The sequence below is a fragment of the Oncorhynchus gorbuscha genome, unplaced genomic scaffold (assembly GCF_021184085.1).
Source record: "Oncorhynchus gorbuscha isolate QuinsamMale2020 ecotype Even-year unplaced genomic scaffold, OgorEven_v1.0 Un_scaffold_346, whole genome shotgun sequence".
Classification (NCBI taxonomy): Eukaryota; Metazoa; Chordata; class Actinopteri; order Salmoniformes; family Salmonidae; genus Oncorhynchus; species Oncorhynchus gorbuscha.
Window position 1 is genome coordinate 808,836 of NW_025745205.1, and position 19,139 is coordinate 827,974.

At 45.7% G+C, this 19,139-nt stretch overlaps 2 non-coding genes across 2 annotated transcripts; both read left to right on the forward strand.

The window, feature by feature from the left end:
* The first annotated feature begins 9,594 nt into the window (after positions 1–9,594).
* On the forward strand, positions 9,595–9,666 carry trnae-cuc. The gene has a single exon. It is a non-coding gene; the product is annotated as a tRNA-Glu (tRNA).
* An 8,534-nt stretch (positions 9,667–18,200) lies between these two features.
* Positions 18,201–18,272, forward strand: trnae-cuc. Its single transcript has one exon. It is a non-coding gene; the product is annotated as a tRNA-Glu (tRNA).
* Positions 18,273–19,139: the final 867 nt, after the last annotated feature.

The following is a 19,139-nucleotide window of genomic DNA, read 5'->3' on the forward strand; positions in this document are numbered from 1 at the left end:
TCCTTCCCAGGTGTTCTAGTGGTGCACCAGACCCTCCTGCAGCAAAGCAACCCCACAACATTATGGTGTTCTTCGGCTTGAAATCCTCCATGTTTTTTCCCTCCAAACATAACAATGGTCATTATGGCCAAACAGTTCGATTTTTGTTTCATCAGACCAGAGGACATTTCTCCAAAAACTAGGATCTTTGTCCCCAAACTGTAGTATGGCTTTTTATGGCGGTTTTGGAGCAGTAGCTTCTTCCTTGCTGAGCGGCCTCTCGGGGTATGTCGATATAGGACTCGTTTGCCTGTGGATATAGACCATTTTGTACCTGTTTCCTCCAGCATCTTCACAAGGTCCTTTGCTGTTGTTCTGGGATGGATTTTGTTTTTGACCCAAAGTACGTTCATCTCTAGGAGAGAGAACGCGTCTCCTTCCTGAGCGGTATGACGCCTGCGTTTGTCCCCAAACTGTAGTATGGCTTTTTTATGGCGGTTTTGGAGCAGTAGCTTCTTCCTTGCTGAGCGGCCTCTCGGGGTATGTCGATATAGGACTCGTTTGCCTGTGGATATAGACCATTTTGTACCTGTTTCCTCCAGCATCTTCACAAGGTCCTTTGCTGTTGTTCTGGGATGGATTTGCACTTTTCGACCCAAAGTACGTTCATCTCTAGGAGAGAGAACGCGTCTCCTTCCTGAGCGGTATGACGCCTGCGTCATACCATGGTGTTTATACTTGCGTACTATTGTTTCTACAGATGAGCGTGGTACCTTCAGGCGTTTGGAAATTGCTCCCAAGGAGGAACCAGACTTGTGGAGGTCTACATTGTTTTTCTGAGGTCTTCCCTGATTTCCTTTGCTTTTCCCATGGAGTCAAGCAAAGAGGCACTGAGTTTGAAGGGAGGCCTTGAAATACATCTACAGGTACACCTCCAATTGACTCAAAGGATGTCAATTAGCCTATCAGAAGCTTATAAAGCCATGACATCATTTTCGGGAATTTTACAAACTGTTTAAAGGCACAGCCAACTTATTGTATGTAAACTTCTGGCCCACTGAATTTGTGATACAGTGAATTATAAGTGAAATAATCCCAATGTAAACAATTGTTGGAAAAATGACTTGTGTCATGCACAAAGTAGATGTCCTAACCGTCTGCCAAAACGATCGTTTGTTAGCAAGAAATGTGGGGAGGTGTTGACAAACAGGTTTTAATGACCCCAGCCTAAGTGGATGGAAACTTACGAGTTCAACTATATGTACCATTTCAATCTGGAAAACGAATTCCACTGTAGTACCCTTCCCTGGTGGCCTAGTGGTTAGTATTCGGCGCTCTCTCCGCCGCGCCCGGGTTCGATTCCCGGTCAGGGAACTACTCTTTTGCTACATGTTTACTTGTACAACCTGTCACAATGAATATAGAAGGTTGTCGCACATATGTACCACTTCAAATTGCAAACCGATTTGCCCTGCTGTGTCCTTTCCAGGTGTTCTAGTGGTGCACTAGACCCTCCTGCAGCAAAGCAACCCCACAACATGATGGTGTTCTTCGGCTTGAAATCCTCACCTTTTCCCTCCAAACATAACAATGGTCATTATGGCCAAACAGTTCGATTTTTGTTTCATCAGACCAGAGGACATTTCTCCAAAAACTAGGATCTTTGTCCACAAACTGTAGTATGGCTTTTTTATGGTGGTTTTGGAGCAGTAGCTTCTTCCTTGCAGAGGAAGGAGCTTCCTTGCATTTCAAACTGGGAAACGAATTGCACTGTAGTACCCTTCCCTGGTGGTCTAGTGGTTAGGATTCGGCGCTCTCACCGCCGCGGCCCGGGTTTGACTCCCGATTTCCACTCTAGTACCCTTCCTGGTGGTTCGACTCCCAGTTCGACTCCCGATTTGCACTGTAGTACCCTTCCCTGGTGGTCTAGTGGTTAGGATTCGTTGCTCTCACCGCTGCGGCCTGGGTTTGATTCACGGTCAGGGAACTAATCTTTTGCTACATGTTTACTTGTACAACCTGTCACAATGAATATAGAAGGTTATCGCACATATGTACCAGCTCACACTTGGAACCGATTTGCACTGTTGTACCCTTCCCTGGTGGTCTAGTGGTTAGGATTCGGCGCAAATACTAGGTTATTGCAAAAACTAGGATCTTTGTCCCCAAACTGTAGTATGGCTTTTTTATGGCGGTTTTGGAGTAGTAGCTTCTTCCTTGCTGAGCGGCCTCTCGGGGTATGTTGATATAGGACTCGTTTGCCTGTGGATATAGACCATTTTGTACCTGTTTCCTCCAGCATCTTCACAAGGTCCTTTGCTGTTGTTCAGGGATGGATTTGCACTTTTCGACCCAAAGTACGTTCATCTCTAGGAGAGAGAACGCGTCTCCTTCCTGAGCGGTATGACGCCTGCGTGGTCCCATGGTGTTTATACTTGCGTACTATTGTTTCTACAGATGAGCGAGGTACCTTCAGGCATTTGGAAATTGCTCCCAAGGAGGAACCAGACTTGTGGAGGTCTACATTTTTTTCTGAGGTCTTGCCTGATTTCCTTTGCTTTTCCCATGGAGTCAAGCAAAGAGGCACTGAGTTTGAAGGTAGGCCTTGAAATACATCTACAGGTACACCTCCAATTGACTCAAAGGATGTCAATTAGCCTATCAGAAGCTTCTAAAGCCATGACATCATTTTCGGGAATTTTACAAACTGTTTAAAGGCACAGCCAACTTATTGTATGTAAACTTCTGGCCCACTGAATTTGTGATACAGTGAATTATAAGTGAAATAATCCCAATGTAAACAATTGATGGAAAAAAGACTTGTGTCATGCACAAAGTAGATGTCCGAACCGTCTGCCAAAACGATCGTTTGTTAGCAAGAAATGTGGGGAGGTGTTGACAAACAGGTTTTAATGACCCCAGCCTAAGTGGATGGAAACTTACGACTTCAACTATATGTACCATTTCAAACTGGGAACCGATTTGCACTGTTGTACCCTTCCCTGGTGGTCTAGTGGTTAGGATTCGGCGCTCTCACCGCCACGTCCATGTTTTGATTCCCGGTCAGGGAACTACTCTTTTGCTACATCTTTACTTGTACAACCTGTCACAATGAATATAGGTTATCGCACATATGTATCAGCTCACACTGAGAACCAATTTGCACTGTATTATCCTTCCCTGGTGGTCTAGTGGTTAGGATTGGCGCTCTCACCGCCGCGGCCCGGGTTCGATTCCCGGTCAGGGAAATAGTCTATGCTCCTTGTTTACTTGTGCAACCTGTCACTATGAATTTAGTAGGTTGTCGCACATATGTACCACTTCAAATTGCAAACCGATTTGCCCTGCTGTGTCCTTCCCAGGTGTTCTAGTGGTGCACTAGACCCTCCTGCAGCAAAGCAACCCCACAACATGATGGTGTTCTTCGGCTTGAAATCCTCACCTTTTCCCTCCAAACATAACAATGGTCATTATGGCCAAACAGTTCGATTTTTGTTTCATCAGACCAGAGGACATTTCTCCAAAAACTAGGATCTTTGTCCCCAAACTGTAGTATGGCTTTTTTATGGCGGTTTTGGAGCAGTAGCTTCTTCCTTGCAGAGGAAGGAGCTTCCTTGCATTTCAAACTGGGAAACGAATTGCACTGTAGTACCCTTCCCTGGTGGTCTAGTGTTTAGGATTCGGCGCTCTCACCGCCGCGGCCCGGGTTCGACTCCCGATTTCCACTGTAGTACCCTTCCCTGGTGGTTCGACTCCCAGTTCGACTCCCGATTTGCACTGTAGTACCCTTCCCTGGTGGTCTAGTGGTTAGGATTCGGCGCTCTCACCGCTGCGGCCCGGGTTCGATTCACGGTCAGGGAACTAATCTTTTGCTACATGTTTACTTGTACAACCTGTCACAATGAATATAGAAGGTTATCGCACATATGTACCAGCTCACACTTGGAACCGATTTGCACTGTCGTACCCTTCCCTGGTGGTCTAGTGGTTAGGATTTGGCGCTCTCACCGCCGCGGCCCGGGTTCGATTCCCGGTCAGGGAACTACTCTTTTGCTACATCTTTACTTCTACAACCTGTCACAATGAATATAGAAGGTTATCGCACATATGTACCAGCTCACACTGAGAACCAATTTTCACTGTATTATCCTTCCCTGGTGGTCTAGTGGTTAGGATTCGGCGCTCTCACCGCCGCGGCTCGGGTTCGATTCCCGGTCAGGGAAATAGTCTATGCTCCTTGTTTACTTGTGCAACCTGTCACTATGAATTTAGTAGGTTGTCGCACATATGTACCACTTCAAATTGCAAACCGATTTGCCCTGCAGTGTCCTTCCCAGGTGTTCTAGTGGTGCACCATACCCTCCTGCAGCAAAGCACCCCCGCAACATGATGGTGTTCTTTGGCTTGAAAGCCTCCCCCTTTTCCCTCCAAACATGACAATGGTCATTATGGCCAAACAGTTCGATTTTTGTTTCATCAGACCAGAGGACATTTCTCCAAAAACTAGGATCTTTGTCCCCAAACTGTAGTATGGCTTTTTTTATGGCGGTTTTGGAGCAGTAGCTTCTTCCTTGCTGAGCGGCCTCTCGGGGTATGTCGATATAGGACTCGTTTGCCTGTGGATATAGACCATTTTGTACCTGTTTCCTCCAGCATCTTCACAAGGTCCTTTGCTGTTGTTCTGGGATGGATTTGCACTTTTCGACCCAAAGTACGTTCATCTCTAGGAGAGAGAAAGCGTCTCCTTCCTGAGCGGTATGACGCCTGCGTGGTCCCATGGTGTTTATACTTGCGTACTATTGTTTCTACAGATGAGCGAGGTACCTTCAGGCGTTTGGAAATTGCTCCCAAGGAGGAACCAGACTTGTGGAGGTCTACATTTTTTTCTGAGGTCTTGCCTGATTTCCTTTGCTTTTCCCATGGAGTCAAGCAAAGAGGCACTGAGTTTGAAGGTAGGCCTTGAAATACATCTACAGGTACACCTCCAATTGACTCAAAGGATGTCAATTAGCCTATCAGAAGCTTCTAAAGCCATGACATCATTTTCGGGAATTTTACAAACTGTTTAAAGGCACAACCAACTTAGTGTACGTAAACTTCTGGCCCACTGAATTTGTGATACAGTGAATTATAAGTGAAATAATCCCAATGTAAACAATTGTTGGAAAAATTACTTGTGTCATGCACAAAGTAGATGTCCTAACCGTCTGCCAAAACGATCGTTTGTTAGCAAGAAATGTGTGGAGGGGTTGACAAACAGGTTTTAATGACTCCAGCCTAAGTGGATGGAAACTTACGACTTCAACTAAATGTACCATTTCAAACTGGGAAACGAATTGCACTGTAGTACCCTTCCCTGGTGGTCTAGTGGTTAGGATTCGGCGCTCTCACTGCCGCGGCCCGGGTTCGACTCCCGATTTCCACTGTAGTACCCTTCCCTGGTGGTTTGACTCCCAGTTCGACTCCTGATTTGCACTGTAGTACCCTTCCCTGGTGGTCTAGTGGTTAGGTTTCGGGGCTCTCACCGCTGTGCCCCGGGCTTGATTCCTGGTCAGGGAACTACTCTTTTGCTACATGTTTACTTGTACAACCTGTCACAATGAATATAGAAGGTTATCGCACATATGTACCAGCACACACTTGGAACCGATTTGCACTGTAATACCCTTCCCTGGTGCTCTAGTGGTTAGGATTCGGTGCTCTCACCGCTGCGGCCCGGGTTCGGCACAGCCAACTCATTGTATGTAAACTTCTGGCCCACTGAATTTGTGATACAGTGAATTATAAGTGAAATAATCCCAATGTAAACAATTGTTGGAAAAATGACTTGTGTCATGCACAAAGTAAATGTCCTAACCGTCTGCCAAAACGATCGTTTGTTAGCAAGAAATGTGGGGAGGGGTTGACAAACAGGTTTTAATGACTCCAGCCTAAGTGGATGGAAACTTACGAATTCAACTATATGTACCATTTCAAACTGGGAAACTAATTGCACTGAAGTACCCTTCCCTGGTGGTCTAGTGGTTAGGATTCGGCGCTCTCACTGCCGCGGCCCGGGTTCGACTCCTGATTTCCACTGTAGTACCCTTCCCTGGTGGTTCGACTCTCAGTTCGACTCCTGATTTGCACTGTAGTACCCTTCCCTGGTGGTCTAGTGTTTAGGATTCTGCGCTCTCACCGCCGCAGCCCGGGTTCCACTCCTGATTTCCACTGTACTACCCTTCCCTGGTGGTTCGACTCCCAGTTCGACTCCCGATTTGCACTGTAGTACCCTTCCCTAGTGGTCTACTAAACTTTTGCTACATGTTTACTTGTACAACCTGTCACAATTAATATAGGTTATCGCACATATGTACCAGCTCACACTTGGAACCGATTTGCTCTGTAGTACCCTTCCCTGGTGGTCTAGTGGTTAGGATTCGGCGCTCTCACCGCTGCCGCCCGGGTTCGATTCCTGATCAGGGAACTACTCTTTTGCTACATGTTTACTTGTACAACCTGTCACAATGAATATAGAAGGTTATCGCACATATGTACCAGCTCACACTGAGAACTGATTTGCACTGTATTATCCTTCCCTGGTGGTCTAGTGGTTAGGATTCGGCGCTCTCACTGCCGCGGCCTGGGTTTGATGCACGGTCAGGGAAATAGTCTATGCTCCTTCTTTACTTCTGCAACCTGTCACAATGAATATAGAAGGTTATCGCACATATGTACCAGCTCACACTGGGAACTGATTTGCACTGCAGTGTCCTTCCCAGGTGTTCTAGTGGTGCACCAGACCCTCTTGCAGCAAAGCACCCCCACAACATGATGGTGTTCTTCGGCTTGAAAGCCTCCCCCTTTTCCCTCCAAACATAACAATGGTCATTATGGCCAAACAGTTCGATTTTTGTTTCATCAGACCAGAGGACATTTCTCCAATAACTAGGATGTTTGTCCCCAAACTGTAGTATGGCTTTTTTTATGGCAGTTTTGGAGCAGTAGCTTCTTCCTTGCTGAGCGGCCTCTCGGGCTATGTCGATATAGGACTCGTTTGCCTGTGGATATAGACCATTTTGTACCTGTTTCCTCCAGCATCTTCACAAGGTCCTTTGCTGTTGTTCTGGGATGGATTTGCATTTGTCGACCCAAAGTATGTTCATCTCTAGGAGAGAGAACGCGTCTCCTTCCTGAGCGGTATGACGCCTGCGTCATACCATGGTGTTTATACTTGCGTACTATTGTTTCTACAGATGAGCGAGGTACCTTCAGGCGTTTGGAAATTGCTCCCAAGGAGGAACCATACTTGTGGAGGTCTACATTTTTTTTCTGAGGTCTTGGCTGATTTCCTTTGCTTTTCCCATGGAGTCAAGCAAAGAGGCACTGAGTTTGAAGGTAGGCCTTGAAATACATCTACAGGTACACCTCCAATTGACTCAAAGGATGTCAATTAGCCTATCACAAGCTTCTAAAGCCAAGACATCATTTTCGGGAATTTTACAAACTGTTTAAAGGCACAGCCAACTTTGTGTATGTAAACTTCTGGCCCACTGAATTTGTGATAGAGTGAATTATAAATGAAATAATCCCTCTGTAAACAATTGTTGGAAAAATGACTTGTGTCATGCACAAAGTAGATGTCCTAACCGACTGCCAAAACTATTGTTTGTTAGCAAGAAATGTGGGGAGGGGTTGACAAACAGGTTTTAATGACTCCAGCCTAAGTGGATGGAAACTTACGACTTCAACTATATGTACCATTTCAAACTGGGAAACGAATTGCACTGTAGTACCCTTCCCTGGTGGTCTAGTGGTTAGGATTCGATTCCCGGTCAGTGAACTGCTCTTTTGCTACATGTTTACGTGTGCAACCTGTCACAATGAATATAGGTTATCGCACATATGTACCAGCTCCCACTGAGAACCAATTTGCACTGTATTATCCTTCCCTGGTGGTCTAGTGGTTAGGATTCGGTGCTCTCACCGCCGTGGCCCAGGTTCGATTCCCGGTCAGGGAAATAGTCTATTCTCCTTGTTTACTTGTGCAACCTGACATTATGAATTTAGTAGGTTGTCGCACATATGTACCACTTCAAATTGCAAACCGATTTGCCCTGCAGTGTCCTTCCCAGGTGTTCTAGTGGTGAACTAGACCCTCCTGCAGCAAAGCACACCCACAACATGATGGTGTTCTTCAGCTTGAAAGCCTCCCCCTTTTCCCTCCAAACATAACAATGGTCATTATGGCCAAACAGTTCGATTTTTGTTTCATCAGACCAGAGGACATTTCTCCAAAAACTAGGATCTTTGTCCCCAAACTGTAGTATGGCTTTTTTATGGCGGTTTTGGAGCAGTAGCTTCTTCCTTGCAGAGCGGCCTCTCGGGGTATGTCGATATAGGACTCGTTTGCCTGTGGATATAGACCATTTTGTACCTGTTTCCTCCAGCATCTTCACAAGGTCCTTTGCTGTTGTTCTGGGATGGATTTGCACTTTTCGACCCAAAGTACGTTCATCTCTAGGAGAGAGAACGCGTCTCCTTCCTGAGCGGTATGACGCCTGCGTCATACCATGCTGTTTATACTTGCGTACTATTGTTTCTACAGATGAGCGAGGTACCTTCAGGCGTTTGGAAATTGCTCCCAAGGAGGATCCAGACTTGTGGAGGTCTACATTTTTTTTCTGAGGTTTTGCCTGATTTCCTTTGCTTTTCCCATGGAGTCAAGCAAAGAGGCACTGAGTTTGAAGGTAGACCTTGAAATACATCTACAGTTACACCTCCAATTGACTCAAAGGATGTCAATAAGCCTATCAGAAGCTTCTAAAGCCATGACATCATTTTCAGGAATTTTACAAACTGTTTAAAGGCACAGCCAACTTTGTGTATGTAAACTTCTGGCCCACTGAATTTGTGATACAGTGAATTATAAGTGAAATAATCCCTCTGTAAACAATTGTTGGAAAAATTACTTGTGTCATGCACAAAGTAGATGTCCTAACCGACTGCCAAAACTATCGTTTGTTAGCAAGAAATGTGTGGAGGGGTTGACAAACAGGTTTTAATGACTCCAGCCTAAGTGGATGGAAACTTACGACTTCAACTATATGTACCATTTCAAACTGGGAAACGAATTGCACTGTAGTACCCTTCCCTGGTGGTCTAGTGGTTAGGATTCCGCGCTCTCACCGCCGCGGCCCAGGTTCGACTCCCGATTTCCACTGTAGTACCCTTTCCTGGTGGTTCGACTCCCAGTTCGACTCCTGATTTGCACTGTAGTACCCTTCCCTGGTGGTCTAGTGGTTAGGATTCGGCGCTCTCTCGGGTTTGATTCCTGGTCAGGGAACTACTCTTTTGCTACATGTTTACTTGTACAACCTGTCACAATGAATACAGAAGGTTATCGCACATATGTACCAGCTCACACTTGGAACCGATTTGCACTGTCGTACCCTTCCCTGGTGGTCTAGTGGTTAGGATTCGGCGCTCTCACCGCCGCGGCCTGGGTTCGATTCCCGGTCAGGGAACTACTCTATTGCTACATGTTTACTTGTACAACCTGTCACAATGAATATAGAAGGTTATCGCACATATGTACCAGCTCACACTTGGAACCGATTTGCACTGTAGTACCCTTCCCTGGTGGTCTAGTGGTTAGGATTCGGCGCTCTCACCGCCGCGGCCCGGGTTCGATCCCCGGTCAGGGAACTACTCTTTTGCTACATGTTTACTTGTGCAACCTGTCACAATGAATATAGAAGGTTATCGCACATATGTACCAGCTCACACTGGGAACCGATTTGCACTGTAGTACCCTTCCCTGGTGGTCTAGTGGTTAGGATTCGGCGCAAAAACTAGGTTATTGCAAAAACTAGGATCTTTGTCCCCAAACTGTAGTATGGCTTTTTTATGGCGGTTTTGGAGCAGTAGCTTCTTCCTTGCTGAGCGGCCTCTCGGGGTATGTCGATATAGGACTCGATTGCCTGTGGATATAGACCATTTAGTACCTGTTTCCTCCAGCATCTTCACAAGGTCCTTTGCTGTTGTTCTGGGATGGATTTTCACTTTTCGACCCAAAGTACGTTCATCTCTAGGAGAGAGAACGCGTCTCCTTCCTGAGCGGTATGACGCCTACGTGGTCCCATGGTGTTTATACTTGCGTACTATTGTTTCTACAGATGAGCGAGGTACCTTCAGGCGTTTGTAAATTGCTCCCAAGGAGGAACCAGACTTGTGGAGGTCTACATTTTCTTCTGAGGTCTTGGCTGATTTCCTTTGCTTTTCCCATGGAGTCAAGCAAAGAGGCACTGAGTTTGAAGGTAGGCCTTGAAATACATCTACAGGTACACCTCCAATTGACTCAAAGGATGTCAATTAGCCTATCACAAGCTTCTAAAGCCAAGACATCATTTTCGGGAATTTTACAAACTGTTTAAAGGCACAGCCAACTTTGTGTATGTAAACTTCTGGCCCACTGAATTTGTGATAGAGTGAATTATAAATGAAATAATCCCTCTGTAAACAATTGTTGGAAAAATGACTTGTGTCATGCACAAAGTAGATGTCCTAACCGACTGCCAAAACTATTGTTTGTTAGCAAGAAATGTGGGGAGGGGTTGACAAACAGGTTTTAATGACTCCAGCCTAAGTGGATGGAAACTTACGACTTCAACTATATGTACCATTTCAAACTGGGAAACGAATTGCACTGTAGTACCCTTCCCTGGTGGTCTAGTGGTTAGGATTTGATTCCCGGTCAGTGAACTGCTCTTTTGCTACATGTTTACGTGTGCAACCTGTCACAATGAATATAGGTTATCGCACATATGTACCAGCTCACACTGGGAACCGATTTGAAATGTTGTACCCTTCCCTGGTGGTCTAGTGGTTAGGATTCGGCGCTCTCACCGCCGCGGCCCGGGTTTGAACCCCGGTCAGGGAACTTCTCTTTTGCTACATGTTTACTTGTGCAACCTGTCACAATGAATATAGAAGGTTATCGCACATATGTACCAGCTCACACTGGGAACCGATTTGCACTGTAGTACCCTTCCCTGGTGGTCTAGTGGTTAGGATTCGGTGCAAAAACTAGGTTATTGCAAAAACTAGGATCTTTGTCCCCAAACTGTAGTATGGCTTTTTTATGGCGGTTTTGGAGCAGTAGCTTCTTCCTTGCTGAGCGGCCTCTCGGGGTATGTCGATATAGGACTCGATTGCCTGTGGATATAGACCATTTAGTACCTGTTTCCTCCAGCATCTTCACAAGGTCCTTTGCTGTTGTTCTGGGATGGATTTTCACTTTTCGACCCAAAGTACATTCATCTCTAGGAGAGAGAACGCGTCTCCTTCCTGAGCGGTATGACGCCTACGTGGTCCCATGGTGTTTATACTTGCGTACTATTGTTTCTACAGATGAGCGAGGTACCTTCAGGCGTTTGTAAATTGCTCCCAAGGAGGAACCAGACTTGTGGAGGTCTACATTTTTTCTGAGGTCTTGGCTGATTTCCTTTGCTTTTCCCATGGAGTCAAGCAAAGAGGCACTGAGTTTGAAGGTAGGCCTTGAAATACATCTACAGGTACACCTCCAATTGACTCAAAGGATGTCAATTAGCCTATCACAAGCTTCTAAAGCCAAGACATCATTTTCGGGAATTTTACAAACTGTTTAAAGGCACAGCCAACTTTGTGTATGTAAACTTCTGGCCCACTGAATTTGTGATACAGTGAATTATAAGTGAAATAATCCCTCTGTAAACAATTGTTGGAAAAATGACTTGTGTCATGCACAAAGTAGATGTCCTAACCGACTGCCAAAACTATTGTTTGTTAGCAAGAAATGTGGGGAGGGGTTGACAAACAGGTTTTAATGACTCCAGCCTAAGTGGATGGAAACTTACGACTTCAACTATATGTACCATTTCAAACTGGGAAACGAATTGCACTGTAGTACCCTTCCCTGGTGTTCTAGTGGTTAGGATTCGGCGCTCTCACCGCCGCGTCCCGGGTTTGATTTCTGGTCAGGGAACTACTCTTTTGCTACATGTTTACTTGAACAACCTGTCACAATGAATACAGAAGGTTATCGCACATATGTACCAGCTCACACTTGGAACCGATTTGTAATGTAGTACCCTTCCCTGGTGGTCTAGTGGTTAGGATTCGGTGCTCTCACCGCCGCGCCCGGGTTTGATTCCCGGTCAGGGAACTTCTCTTTTGCTACATGTTTACTTGTGCAACCTGTCACAATGAATATAGAAGGTTATCGCACATATGTACCAGCTCACACATGGAACCGACTTGCACTGTAGTACCCTTCCCTGGTGGTCTAGTGGTTAGGATTCGGCGCAAAAACTAGGTTATTGCAAAAACTAGGATCTTTGTCCCCAAACTGTAGTATGGCTTTTTTTATGGCGGTTTTGGAGCAGTAGCTTCTTCCTTGCTGAGCGGCCTCTCGGGGTATGTCGATATAGGACTCGTTTGCCTGTGGATATAGACCATTTTGTACCTGTTTCCTCCAGCATCTTCACAAGGTCCTTTGCTGTTGTTCTGGGATGGATTTGCACTTTTCGACCCAAAGTACGTTCATCTCTAGGAGAGAGAACGCATCTCCTTCCTGAGCGGTATGACGCCTGCGTGGTCCCATGGTGTTTATACTTGCGTACTATTGTTTCTACAGATGAGCGAGGTACCTTCAGGCGTTTGGAAATTGCTCCCAAGGAGGAACCAGACTTGTGGAGGTCTACATTTTTTTCTGAGGTCTTGCCTGATTTCCTTTGCTTTTCCCATGGAGTCAAGCAAAGAGGCACTGAGTTTGAAGGTAGGCCTTGAAATACATCTACAGGTACACCTCCAATTGACTCAAAGGATGTCAATTAGCCTATCAGAAGCTTCTAAAGCCATGACATCATTTTCGGGAATTTTACAAACTGTTTAAAGGCACAAACAACTTAGTGTACGTAAACTTCTGGCCCACTGAATTTGTGATACAGTGAATTATAAGTGAAATAATCCCAATGTAAACAATTGTTGGAAAAATGAATTGTGTCATGCACAAAGTAGATGTCCTAACCGTCTGCCAAAACGATCGTTTGTTAGCAAGAAATGTGTGGAGGGGTTGACAAACAGGTTTTAATGACTCCAGCCTAAGTGGATGGAAACTTACGACTTCAACTAAATGTACCATTTCAAACTGGGAAACGAATTGCACTGTAGTACCCTTCCCTGGTGGTCTAGTGGTTAGGATTCGGCGCTCTCACTGCTGCGGCCCGGGTTCGACTCCCGATTTCCACTGTAGTACCCTTCCCTGGTGGTTTGACTCCCAGTTCGACTCCTGATTTGCACTGTAGTACCCTTCCCTGGTGGTCTAGTGGTTAGGTTTCGGGGCTCTCACCGCTGTGTCCCGGGCTCGATTCCTGGTCAGGGAACTACTCTTTTGCTACATGTTTACTTGTACAACCTGTCACAATGAATATAGAAGGTTATCGCACATATGTACCAGCACACACTTGGAACCGATTTGCACTGTAATACCCTTCCCTGGTGGTCTAGTGGTTAGGATTCGGTGCTCTCACCGCTGCGGCCCGGGTTCGGCACAGCCAACTCATTGTATGTAAACTTCTGGCCCACTGAATTTGTGATACAGTGAATTATAAGTGAAATAATCCCAATGTAAACAATTGTTGGAAAAATGACTTGTGTCATGCACAAAGTAAATGTCCTAACCGTCTGCCAAAACGATCGTTTGTTAGCAAGAAATGTGGGGAGGGGTTGACAAACAGGTTTTAATGACTCCAGCCTAAGTGGATGGAAACTTACGAATTCAACTATATGTACCATTTCAAACTGGGAAACGAATTGCACTGAAGTACCCTTCCCTGGTGGTCTAGTGGTTAGGATTCGGCGCTCTCACTGCCGCGGCCCGGGTTCGACTCCTGATTTCCACTGTAGTACCCTTCCCTGGTGGTTCGACTCTCAGTTCGACTCCTGATTTGCACTGTAGTACCCTTCCCTGGTGGTCTAGTGTTTAGGATTCTGCGCTCTCACCGCCGCAGCCCGGGTTCGACTCCTGATTTCCACTGTACTACCCTTCCCTGGTGGTTCGACTCCCAGTTCGACTCCCGATTTGCACTGTAGTACCCTTCCCTAGTGGTCTACTACTCTTTTGCTACATGTTTACTTGTACAACCTGTCACAATTAATATAGGTTATCGCACATATGTACCAGCTCACACTTGGAACCGATTTGCACTGTAGTACCCTTCCCTGGTGGTCTAGTGGTTAGGATTCGGCGCTCTCACCGCCGCGGCCCGGGTTCGATTCCTGATCAGGGAACTACTCTTTTGCTACATGTTTACTTGTACAACCTGTCACAATGAATATAGAAGGTTATCGCACATATGTACCAGCTAACACTGAGAACTGATTTGCACTGTATTATCCTTCCCTGGTGGTCTAGTAGTTAGGATTCGGCGCTCTCACCGCCGCGGCCTGGGTTCGATGCACGGTCAGGGAAATAGTCTATGCTCCTTCTTTACTTCTGCAACCTGTCACAATGAATATAGAATGTTATCGCACATATGTACCAGCTCACACTGGGAACTGATTTGCACTGCAGTGTCCTTCCCAGGTGTTCTAGTGGTGCACCAGACCCTCTTGCAGCAAAGCACCCCCACAACATGATGGTGTTCTTCGGCTTGAAAGCCTCCCCCTTTTCCCTCCAAACATAACAATGGTCATTATGGCCAAACAGTTCGATTTTTGTTTCATCAGACCAGAGGACATTTCTCCAATAACTAGGATCTTTGTCCCCAAACTGTAGTATGGCTTTTTTTATGGCAGTTTTGGAGCAGTAGCTTCTTCCTTGCTGAGCGGCCTCTCGGGCTATGTCGATATAGGACTCGTTTGCCTGTGGATATAGACCATTTTGTACCTGTTTCCTCCAGCATCTTCACAAGGTCCTTTGCTGTTGTTCTGGGATGGATTTGCATTTGTCGACCCAAAGTATGTTCATCTCTAGGAGAGAGAACGCGTCTCCTTCCTGAGCGGTATGACGCCTGCGTCATACCATGGTGTTTATACTTGCGTACTATTGTTTCTACAGATGAGCGAGGTACCTTCAGGCGTTTGGAAATTGCTCCCAAGGAGGAACCAGACTTGTGGAGGTCTACATTTTTTTCTGAGGTCTTGCCTGATTTCCTTTGCTTTTCCCATGGAGTCAAGCAAAGAGGCACTGAGTTTGAAGGTAGGCCTTGAAATACATCTACAGGTACACCTCCAATTGACTCAAAGGATGTCAATTAGCCTATCAGAAGCTTCTAAAGCCATGACATCATTTTCGGGAATTTTACAAACTGTTTAAAGGCACAACCAACTTAGTGTATGTAAACTTCTGGCCCACTGAATTTGTGATACAGTGAATTATAAGTGAAATAATCCCAATGTAAACAATTGTTGGAAAAATTACTTGTGTCATGCACAAAGTAGATGTCCTAACCGTCTGCCAAAACGATCGTTTGTTAGCAAGAAATGTGTGGAGGGGTTGACAAACAGGTTTTAATGACTCCAGCCTAAGTGGATGGAAACTTACGACTTCAACTAAATGTACCATTTCAAACTGGGAAACGAATTGCACTGTAGTACCCTTCCCTGGTGGTCTAGTGGTTAGGATTCGGCGCTCTCACTGTTTACTTGTACAACCTGTCCAATGAATATAGGTTCGACTCCCGATTTCCACTGTAGTACCCTTCCCTGGTGGTTTGACTCCCAGTTCGACTCCTGATTTGCACTGTAGTACGCTTCCCTGGTGGTCTAGTGGTTAGGTTTCGGGGCTCTCACCGCTGTGCCCCGGGCTCGATTCCTGGTCAGGGAACTACTCTTTTGCTACATGTTTACTTGTACAACCTGTCACAATGAATATAGAAGGTTATCGCACATATGTACCAGCACACACTTGGAACCGATTTGCACTGTAATACCCTTCCCTGGTGGTCTAGTGGTTAGGATTCGGCGCAAAAACTAGGTTATTGCAAAAACTAGGATCTTTGTCCCCAAACTGTAGTATAGCTTTTTTATGGCGGTTTTGGAGCAGTAGCTTCTTCCTTGCTGAGCGGCCTCTCGGGGTATGTCGATATAGGACTCGTTTGCCTGTGGATATAGACCATTTTGTACCTGTTTCCTCCAGCATCTTCACAAGGTCCTTTGCTGTTGTTCAGGGATGGATTTGCACTTTTCGACCCAAAGTACGTTCATCTCTAGGAGAGAGAAAGCGTCTCCTTCCTGAGCGGTATGACGCCTGCGTCATACCATGGTGTTTATACTTGCGTACTATTGTTTCTACAGATGAGCGAGGTACCTTCAGGCGTTTGGAAATTGCTCCCAAGGAGGAACCAGACTTGTGGAGGTCTACATTTTTTTTCTGAGGTCTTCCCTGATTTCCTTTGCTTTTCCCATGGAGTCAAGCAAAGAGGCACTGAGTTAGAAGGTAGGCCTTGAAATACATCTACAGGTACACCTCCAATTGACTCAAAGGATGTCAATTAGCCTATCAGAAGCTTCTAAAGCCATGACATCATTTTCGGGAATTTTACAAACTGTTTAAAGGCACAGCCAACTTAGTGTATGTAAACTTCTGGCCCACTGAATTTGTGATACAGTGAATTATAAGTGAAATAATCCCTCTGTAAACAATTGTTGGAAAAATTACTTGTGTCATGCACAAAGCAGATGTCCTAACCGACTGCCAAAACTATCGTTTGTTAGCAAAAAATGTGTGGAGGGGTTGACAAACAGGTTTTAATGACTCCAGCCTAAGTGGATGGAAACTTACGACTTCAACTATATGTACCATTTCAAACTGGGAAACGAATTGCACTGTAGTATCCTTCCCTGGTGGTCTAGTGGTTAGGATTCGATTCCCGGTCAGTGAACTGCTCTTTTGCTACATGTTTACGTGTGCAACCTGTCACAATGAATATAGAAGGTTATCGCACATATGTACCAGCTCACACTGGGAACCGATTTGCACTGTAGTACCCTTCCCTGGTGGTCTAGTGGTTAGGATTCGGCGCTCTCACCGCCGCGACCTGGGTTCGATTCCCGTTCAGGGAACTATGCTTTTGCTACATGTTTACGTGTGCAACCTGTCACAATGAATATAGAAGGTTATCGCACATATGTACCATCTCACACTGGGAACCGATTTGCACTGCAGTGTCCTTCCCAGGTGTTCTAGTGGTGCACCAGACCCTCCTGCAGCAAAGCACCCCCACAACATGATGGTGTTCTGAGCGGGCTCTCGAGGTATGTCGATATAGGACTCGTTTGCCTGTGGATATAGACCATTTTGTACCTGTTTCCTCCAGCATCTTCACAAGGTCCTTTGCTGTTGTTCTGGGATGGATTTGCACTTTTCGACCCAAAGTACGTTCATCTCTAGGAGAGAGAACGCGTCTCCTTCCTGAGCGGTATGACGCCTGCGCCATACCATGGTGTTTATACTTGCGTACTATTGTTTCTACAGATGAGCGAGGTACCTTCAGGCGTTTGGAAATTGCTCCCAAGGAGGAACCAGACTTGTGGAGGTCTACATTTTTTTTCTGAGGTTTTGCCTGATTTCCTTTGCTTTTCCCATGGAGTCAAGCAAAGAGGCACTGAGTTTGAAGGTTGGCCTTGAAATACATCTACAGGTACTCCTCCAATTGACTCAAAGGATGTCAATTAGCCTATCAGAAGCTTCTAAAGCCATGACATCATTTTCGGGAATTTTACAAACTGTTTAAAGGCACAGCCAACTAATTGTATGTAAACTTCTGGCCCACTGAATTTGTGATACAGTGAATTATAAGTGAAATAATCCCAATGTAAACAATTGTTGGAAAAATGACTTGTGTCATGCACAAAGTAGATGTCCTAACCGTCTGCCAAAACGATCGTTTGTTAGCAAGAAATGTGGGGAGGGGTTGACAAACAGGCTTTAATGACTCCAGCCTAAGTGGATGGAAACTTACGACTTCAACTATATGTACCATTTCAAACTGGGAAACGAATTGCACTGTAGTACCCTTCCCTGGTGGTCTAGTGGTTAGGATTCGGCTCTCTCACCGCCGCGGCCCGGGTTAGATTCCCGGTCAGGGAACTACTCTTTTGCTACATCTTTACTTGTACAACCTGTCACAATGAATATAGAAGGTTATCGCACATATGTACCAGCTCACACTGAGAACCAATTTGCACTGTATTATCCTTCCCTGGTGGTCTAGTGGTTAGGATTCGGCACTCTCACTGCCGCGGCCCGGGTTCGATTCCCGGTCAGGGAAATATTTTATGCTCCTTGTTTACTTGTGCAACCTGTCACTATGAATTTAGTAGGTTGTCGCACATATGTACCACTTCAAATTGCAAACCGATTTGCCCTGCAGTGTCCTTCCCAGGTGTTCTAGTGGTGCACCAGACTCTCCTGCAGCAAAGCACCCCCACAACATGATGGTGTTCTTCGGCTTGAAAGCCTCCCCCTTTTCCCTCCAAACATAACAATGGTCATTATGGCCAAACAGTTCGATTTTTGTTTCATCAGACCAGAGGACATTTCTCCAAAAACTAGGATCTTTGTCCCCAAACTGTAGTATGGCTTTTTTATGGCGGTTTTGGAGCAGTAGCTTCTTCCTTGCTGAGCGGCCTCTCGGGGTATGTCGATATAGGACTGGTTGGCCTGTGGATGTAGACCATTTTGTACCTGTTTCCTCCAGCATCTTCACAAGGTCCTTTGCTGTTGTTCTGGGATGGATTTGCACTTTTCGACCCAAAGTTTTAATGACTCCAGCCTAAGTGGATGGAAACTTATGACTTCAACTATATGTACCATTTCAAACTGGGAAACGAATTGCACTGTAGTATCCTTCCCTGGTGGTCTAGTGGTTAGGATTCGATTCCCGGTCAGTGAACTGCTCTTTTGCTACATGTTTACGTGTGCAACCTGTCACAATGAATATAGAAGGTTATCGCACATATGTACCAGCTCACACTGGGAACCGATTTGCACTGTAGTACCCTTCCCTGGTGGTCTAGTGGTTAGGATTCGGCGCTCTAACCGCCGCGACCTTGGTTCTATTCCCGTTCAGGGAACTATGCTTTTGCTACATGTTTACTTGTGCAACCTGTCACAATGAATATAGAAGGTTATCGCA